Here is a 9,262-nt window from a genome sequence, read left to right on the forward strand (position 1 = left end):
TAAAAATCTGTTTTTAATAATTAAAAATAAAAAAATTGCAATTATTAAAAACAAAACTGATTATTTTGTCAAGTTTGATAATTATAATGTTAAAATAGTAAAATGTTGATTTCATTTTCTCCGAAATTATTATTAATTATAACAAACAAATTTTGACAAATTTTTTCTTTGCAAAAGAAAAAAAAGAATATGAAACAAATTTTTCTTTTTCTCATATTTCGAGATTAAAAAGTTTTTTTTGATTAATTTTAATTAATTTTGATTAATTAATTTTTATTTTTTAATTTATTGTTCCTGTTTAATGACCTGAGAATGAACATTCTCTTTATTTATACATGATTTCGTTATTGATAAAATGTCATTAGAATTAAATTTAAATCATCATATGTATATAAAATTATAAAAAATATACTATATTATTACGAAAAATATTTGAATATATATTTATTTTTGACAGCAGAATTATTTTAATTATTTTAATTAAATATATATAAAAAAAGTATTTATCATTAAATGAAATATCGAAATAAATAAAAAAAATTATTTTCATAAATGGCTTTTATACAATATTTTTGTAATATGATATTTGATATATTTTTTAAATATTTAATATCTAAAGAAAAGAAATCTTTTTTTTTTGATATTTATATTCTATATTTTAATATAATGCGATAAGAAAATTTTAATGTTTTACGTCAATTCTTGATAAAGAAAACATAGAAATCAAAATTATATTAGTATCTGAATATTTTTGAAAATAATTATAAAAATATATGTATGTATGATAGTATAAGATAGTATAAGCTAGCATAACATCATAAAATTAATTTCTAAAATATATCATATAATAAAAAAAAAAGATTTTTTTCATCGTTCGAAAAGTTGTATTTTTTATTTACTTTCAATAATTTTTTCCTTTGCTTATTTTCTCTTTTTCAAAATTTGCATTTTTTAAGATATTAATATATACTTTTTACTTATATTCTGTAAATGAGTTTTCAATTTGATACTTTTTTGTATGTTATTACATCTTATGTTACGTTAATCTTATACCATTCAATTCCTAATTTTTTAATTATATCATTATAGATAAATTATTCCAGAATAACATCGTTATCGAGCACATATTTCCTCTTCGTTTTTCTATCCAATCAACCGTAAAAATATTCAATCAACTTTAATTAATCACATCTATTAATTTTTGAACAAAAATTTTCCAATCATTTCGACGAATCGATATCATTTAATCTTTTCTTTATCTCGCTTCTTTCGTTCTATTTCACATAGCTCCTTACGTAGAGAAAATATCCACCATTAATTAAAAAAGAAAAAAAATAAATAAAAAGAAAGAGAAAAAAACGAGACGATCGAAGTTCGATAAAAAAAAAAAGAAAGAGTCTCGGCGCGAGGAATTCGAGTCGAAGCAAAAAAAAAAAAAAAGAAAGAAAAAAGAGATGGACCTTACCGGAAGTGGCCGAGACTCGATCACCCTCGGATCGTTACAATGAGACTCTCCTGAGTCGTGGAACGAAGGAAAGCGAGGGAGAGGGAAAGAAAACAGGTGAAGAAGGTGGAGAGATAGAGATCGAAAGAGCCGGTGAACGAAGAAAGGAAAATAAGGGAAGAAGGAGAAGGGCTCTACTGTCACGGGAACGCCACGCGTGATCGAGTTACCTGGACGAACTGGCGTGGCGCAGGTGAGGTTGGTGCACGGCCTGCGGGACAAAGAACCGCAAGAAATACCGATACTACCTTACTCCGGGACTATGAGGTCGCTGTCGCGACTCGAAATCGGGACGATCGCGCATCGACCGCTACCTTTCCTCGCCTAGATGCTTATTCAGACGTTGTGGAGGATCGATCGAGAAAAAGCACGAAAAACATCTTTTCTCTACCTTGACCGCGTTTCTCTCACGCGAAAAAAAGAATCGATTTCGTTCGAACGTTGGATAATGAAGCGCGCTTTTACAGAAGGCCAGACACGCGAGCCCTTCGAAGACATCGATATGTCGAAACATAGATATCCTCTAGCATTGCCTCATCCTTCCTGTGTGGTTTCGCCGTTACAATCTCTTACGGATATATGTATACACCGCCAAGATGTATCGAGAATGGAGCAAGTGATCATTGGCGCAACATCCAGACGGCGCGGCGGTCGCCTTTTTTTCCTCCCAACTTTTATGATGGTAGGCTGAAGAGATGGACAAATGTGGACAAAATGGAGGAGATATATAATTTTTTGAATTTTTCCAATTGGTCCTTTGCTATATCTTTATAAGGATACAATTCGGACCCGCTATTTTGTTCCGCTATGAAAAGTCGAAATGAAAGGTAAGAGCAAAAATGAAAAATAATTTGGCAAAATTGAAATTAAAAGAATTATTATTACTCATTTTTTCCGTGATTAATTAAAGTATATGTATAGGTATATTTTATTTTATAAATGATACAATTAATTAGATTCAAATATTAAAATGTTTATATTTTGTTATTTATATTTTTAATGTATGTTTATATTTTCATTGTATGTTTATATTATTCTTTAAATACGAACTTATTTTGAATTATTTACTATATATTTAGGAAACACTATTTTAGCTTTATAATTCGAGTTATGAATAGCCCAATCTCGATTGTCATCACCATTGCCTCTATAAATCCAAGTAATTGTATGTCAATAATCGACCATTTGATATTTTTTTCTCTATTTTTAATACCATAATCGACCTATGACATTATGTTTAAATATATTATACACGAATGATTAAAATTAAAATAGTATTATAAAAATAACTAACTATATACATATATATAATTATGTTTCTGATTGAATAAAAATTAATATCAATTTTGTTAAAAGTTAAATCTATATATTTTACTTGACAACAAAAAATTATATGTATCTTAAAAACAAAAACAATACTTTTCTTCCTTTGATAATTGAAAAAATATTAACATAAGAAATCTTTATATCTACTACTTACCTACTTGTTAAGTTGTTAAATTACTTGTAACTTGTTAACTAAGATGAAATGAAAATTTCAATCTTGAAATTCGACTATAACTATTTGACATTTTAATTATTAATTCGATTCTATACTCGTAAATAAAAAATATAATATAGTAATTATACGAACACATATATTTCATTATATATTTTATCTTTTAATTTGAATTAAATAGATATAAAAATTTTTTTCTTGTAATTTTATTTTTATAATAAAATATATATAATTTATCAAGTTTCTTATATTATAATTACATTTTAAAATATTTTAATGATTTTTAATCTGAAATTTCTTACTATCTTATATGTATTTGACCTCAAACTTACTTTTAGATTAACCTTATAAATTGGATAATTGAACCACTATTTCTGAATCAGAAACGTTTAAGAAACCGATACACGACGAGGAAAGTAACAGCGACAAATCTAAATTTAATAGAAATGAAAACAAATACATATACTGGGTGTTGCAAATATTATAATATAACAAAGAAAATAGATGATTGAATAAAATTATTGTAACTACAAAAAGTAATTAAACAAAAACTAAAAAATATAAAAATAGAAATAATTATTAAAATAAAAATATTTATGTATTTATTATACAGATTGCTATTTATAATTTGTAATATTTATAGAAAAAGATTTTGAAAAATTTATAATTATTCTTAGAATTCTTAGAATTATTTTTTCTAATTTATAAATTTTTTTATTTTTAAATAGAAAAATATGTACGTGATAAAAATATTTATGTATGTATTTATATATATAAAGTATTAATTTATACATCAATTCTAAAGATTAAAATAAATACAAAAATTGGTAAAAATTGTTTATACAAATCATTTATTAAATTATAAGTAATTAAATTTTGCATTAAATGAAAAATATATATAGTAAGACAATTCTCTTTCTGTCACTTCATCTAATATATTCTAATATAAAATTTCAATTGCTTATAACTTAATGAATAATCCAAATTCATCAATATATTAATCGTATTAATCATATGTCATTTTTCATCTGTATTTAAACAAATCATATAGATTAATTGGATAATTACCATAATTTTTTACATATTTTTTTTTAGAATATATTTATTATACATATTCCATAGATATCATAAATAAAAATTTTACATTTTCTTCGTTAATTGAAAACATAATCCAATTTTGAAAAATGGTCCATTTCTCCAATCTATTACGCTTTTTCTGATTATCTCTTTCCTTTCGATTCTCTTCGTTATTTATCCCTTCCTTATTATGAAATATACATGTTTCTCGTGAAACGGCGACAAAGAAACCTTTAATTTGGTTAATATCGCAGCACCTCACTCTCTTTGTATCGTACTTCCTGTATTGCAAGGGCAAAATTACGAGAGGGATGGACAACATGCAATGAGCCCCCTTTTGTCTCGACTCCAACGAGATCTTTGTTGTTTCTTTTCACAAGGCTCATATTCCGAACAAATTTCTGGTTATTCCACTTTTTACATCGGTTCCTTACTACGTTGTACATTCTCTGCACACGTATCACCAAAGATATTTCTGTTCATTGTTAATACTATCTTTATTATTGAATCGGTGTTAATTCAGATGGAAAAAAAGAAGAATGAAAAAAGAAATGTAATATAAGTTTTATCTTAATTAGAATTTTTATAAACTATAATAAATTTGTATAACAATTTTTTTCTATATAGAAATGTAATAAAGAGATTAAGTTATATAAATATTTGGTTATCTACAAGTAGTCTAAGACTAGATAATTTTATTAAATATATTTTTTTTACATAATATATCTTTATCTATTATTTAAAATTTTTCACTTTTTTCAATGACAAAAAATATTAAGATAGTATATAATGTTATAAAAGTGATGTTAAGTTTATTTTATTTCGAACCAAATATAATAGATTATTGATACTTTCAAGTTAAACATATTATATATTTTTAAATACTTTTTACAATAGATATATTTCAAAAAATAAATAAATATTTCAAATCAAATAAAACATAATATAAAAAATTTTTTATTTCTAAAATTTAAACAATTCTATCCAATATCTAATTTTATATTATAATTAATTTAATTTCAATAACAACAATAACATAATTAATTTTTTGTCTTGAAAAAGTAACCTATATGTATATTTTTTAACTATTTCAGAATTAAAAGATGTTTATAATCTTAACTCTTCTACATACAAAATTTAATTTAGTTAATAATTAAAATATCATTTAAATAAAATTATAAAAAAAGAGAAATATTTTTACGTAAAAAAATTTGTAAAAATATTTTAATAAATTTAAATATTATTTAATATATATATATCAAAAGAACAAAAACATTTTTTATGTAAATATTGATGAAAATAATTGAGATATAAAAAAATAAAATTAATTATTTTTATTTAACAAAATGAATAATAGCAATATAACTTATGAATTAAAAAATAATGTAATATTATCTTATTATGTTTATTATCTTCATAAATTCATAATAATGAATATTTTTTAGCTAAATTACTAATAAATTAGCTTAAATTATCATAATAATATATTTAAATAAATTAATATTTCTTTAGATTATTTAATTATTTGATATTTTCGTTTTCGCGAAAATATTTTTTAGATTGTTGGTCTGTAATGGGCAGTTTAAAGCGACAATTTTGAGAATAAATATCGCTACATTGTAAAAATTCTCAGATTGAAAATTTAACGGTTTATGGTAATCAGGATGAATATTAATTCATTGAAATAAAATAACAGATAATGTAATCACAACGTTTATTCATTCATTAATTTATTCAAATAGAAAATAAAATATTTTTTTTAAAATAAAAAAATCTTTATTTCGAATAAAATATATCCCATTAAATATTTAAACACACATTTTCAATCGTATAAAAATTTGTGTTCTAATTATAATATATTTTTTAATAAAAAATCAAATCAAGGAAAAAACATTATATCTGCAAATATAGATCTGCAAATAAATTCAACTAAAAAAAAAAGCAAAAGAATATCATATACATTATTTAAAGTGAAATAATTAAAATAAAATAATTCTACTTTGAAATCACATACTATATATTAACAATATATTCTTATTATCATAATAAAAAATTTATTATTATTATCATAAAAAAAAAATTATAATACATCTACGATTATCGTAAAATATTCTTCATTTTGAAGAGTATGAAAATAAAAATTCAAGTAATTCAACTCATTTCAAACAAAATATAACCTCTATCAATCACGTTTGAACACATTTAAACTCATCGTAAAATTCATTCGTTCTAATTATGATACATCTATGATTGTCGTTAAATTCTTCATCTCGAAGGTGACGAAGGGAGATGTGACGAAGTGACGGAAGCAGACCGACAGTCGAGAAGGGGAAAGGAAGAGGAGAGAAGAGAGGGTGGGAGGGAGCTCGTTTATGTGTGCCGAGGGGGGCAGAAGGACGATGGGAAGACACGAAAAGAATGTAACGAGAGTGACCGAGCGAGGACCACGTCGCAAATTGTCTGAATTAATGCTGCACTAGGGTCGTTTTAACGTGTCGAGATAAAACTCGTCCCGTATGGAATGATTTTCGATCTCATTAGGCTGATCGCGCTCGTCGTTCCGCTTTCAAATATCGCTCGACCTTGAGGCCTGCTCCCGGAAGTTTGTACTCGCAAATCTCGAATTTTTACAACGTCCCCCACACACTGAATACCGACATGCAACATCGAACGATGGACAAAACTTTCACCGTTTGCGTAGATTGACGCAAACCGAGTTGAAATGATCTCAATTAGAGAGGTTCAGTGTTAGTCTGAGTCGGACAGCGTTCTTTCAGCCGCCAGTTCCGACGTCTTCGCCTTTCAAAAGTTTCGTCACCGAGATATCATCGAATCTACGTACTAAAATTCTTCACTTTTTTTTTTTCACAGTAGAGAATATTAAAACCAAAATCGTAATGTAACAATGATATATATATAAACATATATTTTTTAATCGAAATTAGATGTATAATCTATTTCTTATTTATACGGAATGTAAATTCTTATAAAGATAATAAAATATTTATTCTTATATTTATGTATAAAATATAATAATAGACAATATATATATATAATAGCAATTTATATTTTTTTTTAATCATCAAACAATATACATAATAGATTATTTCTTGGATTTATATTTATAATCGATGTGAATTCGATAAAATGAGCATAATAAATTTGTTTGTAATTCTTTTTTAATTTCAACATTCATTTATTTCTAAAAAATGAATCAAAAATTGATTTTTAAATTCGTGGAATTTGAATTCGAAAATATCTTGAAACTTTAGATACTTAATTTTTTCATTTTGTTTTTTCTCATCAACTATTGTTATTTGTTCCATATTATATTTATTTTATATTTATTATATATTTATTTTTGTATCACAAAAATAACAAAAAATTGTTTCAATGTCAAGAACACAAAATTTGTATTACGAGAATTTCAAAAAAAACTTCGAATATGTTCTCGACAAATTTATATAATCTTTAAATAAAATAAAATTTAATAAAATAAATATTCAATTATATGTCCAATGATAATAAAATTCAGCTCAACAATATACCGATATTTATAATCAATTTATACATTCCATCTAGATTTTGAAAATATTTGCTTTTTATATCAAGGAATAGAGCTGAATCTGTTTAAAAAGGGTCAAAGGGAATTTCAAAGGTAACCTCTGGTAATTGCAAGCGAACCAGTGCTGAGAAATAGGCAATTAAACGCAATTAAGCATTAACCTACTTTCTATCGTAAGTTAACCGTCTCGCATTTTGGATCGTCTACGTTCTATAAAAGAAAGATTAAAAATAATATTAAGAAATATCATTTATATATATAAATTTCATTTTTTCTTCGAGAAACAGAGAGATAAATCAATAAAAGAAGAGATCGTTCTCCGAAGGATCTTAGTGATTATCGAAAACGAGATGGGCTTGATCGAAGAAGAGCCTCGCCTTTTTTCTTCGTGAAAAACGAGGAAGGCGTGTCCATGATCAACTTTCTCTCTCCTCTTTCTTTTTTTTTTATCTACATTTTTCGTCTTTTAAAGCATCATATCGATTGATAAAAAAATAGATAAAATCTATTATTATAGTTAAATCGTAGTATTATTGTTATAATATTTATTGTGATGATTTATGGAAATGTAAAATAAACGATATTTTTGCATTTGAAGATTAGATTGAATAATAAATAGTGATGGAATCATGTGATAGAGTACATATCGCAAGTAAGATTCATACATTGATAGGACAAATTAAAATCAGATTTTTATTTCGAAAATAGAAATGACACTTTCAAATAGATTCAAATTTGATAAATATGTGATAAATTTCAAAATTTTTCGAATCTTACTAGAAATTTTCCTTATATTTAAAATTATTATTTAAATTTACTTGAATATCTTTGGAAATAATATTATAATTTTTATAATTAATTGAATATATATTAAATAGTTACATTTCTCTCATAAGATAATGCTATGTTATTTTACTATTAGTTTCGTTAACAGAAACATTATATTATATTATATTTTTATGTTCTTAATAAAACTTATTTAATCGAATATTATTTTTAAGCAGTTAAAAGTAGAAAATAAAATTCCATATAATTTTTCTAAATCTTATTTATTCGATTATTATAAAATTCGATTTTATAAAAAATTCAATTTAATCTAATCTCGAAAAAATATTTAATCTAAAATTCAAAATCAATGTAAGAGTATCATATACTTTGCAAATTTATTAGAATAAATTTATGTCTTATCAATAATTTGATAAACAAATTTTTTAAAATGCAAAAATTATTATTTTCATTGATTTTAATAAATTTTTACAGAATAATATAATTCTACATTCTAAACAAAAATAATATTCAATAAAAAGAAATTTGAAATGAATTTAAAATAGATTAAAGAAAATTATCATTTCCTAATTAATAAATATTTCTAATTTGTTATACTATATTATTGTTATAAGCTATATATAAAAGTCAGAAAATAGATACATCTTATTTTAAAAAAAATTAAAACTTCAAAACGTTTCAAAAATGAATTTTACAGAAATTATTTTTTGCATGCTAGATCAATTTTTTTATTATTAAAAAATAATCATATAATATTTATTCTTTTCGTTCTATCCTTGCTATCCAATCTAATAACAAGACTTAAACATGAAAAAAAAAATGTAATTCAAGT

The 9,262-nt window shown here is 23.7% G+C and overlaps 1 long non-coding RNA gene across 2 annotated transcripts in view; it reads left to right on the plus strand.

The window, feature by feature from the left end:
* Window positions 1-9,262, plus strand: part of LOC114577269 (uncharacterized) — a 63,846-nt gene that overhangs the window by 53,405 nt on the left and 1,179 nt on the right. The gene's annotated exons all lie outside the window — the stretch shown is intronic.

This window comes from Apis cerana, linkage group LG9, assembly GCF_029169275.1.
Source record: "Apis cerana isolate GH-2021 linkage group LG9, AcerK_1.0, whole genome shotgun sequence".
Lineage (NCBI taxonomy): Eukaryota > Metazoa > Arthropoda > Insecta > Hymenoptera > Apidae > Apis > Apis cerana.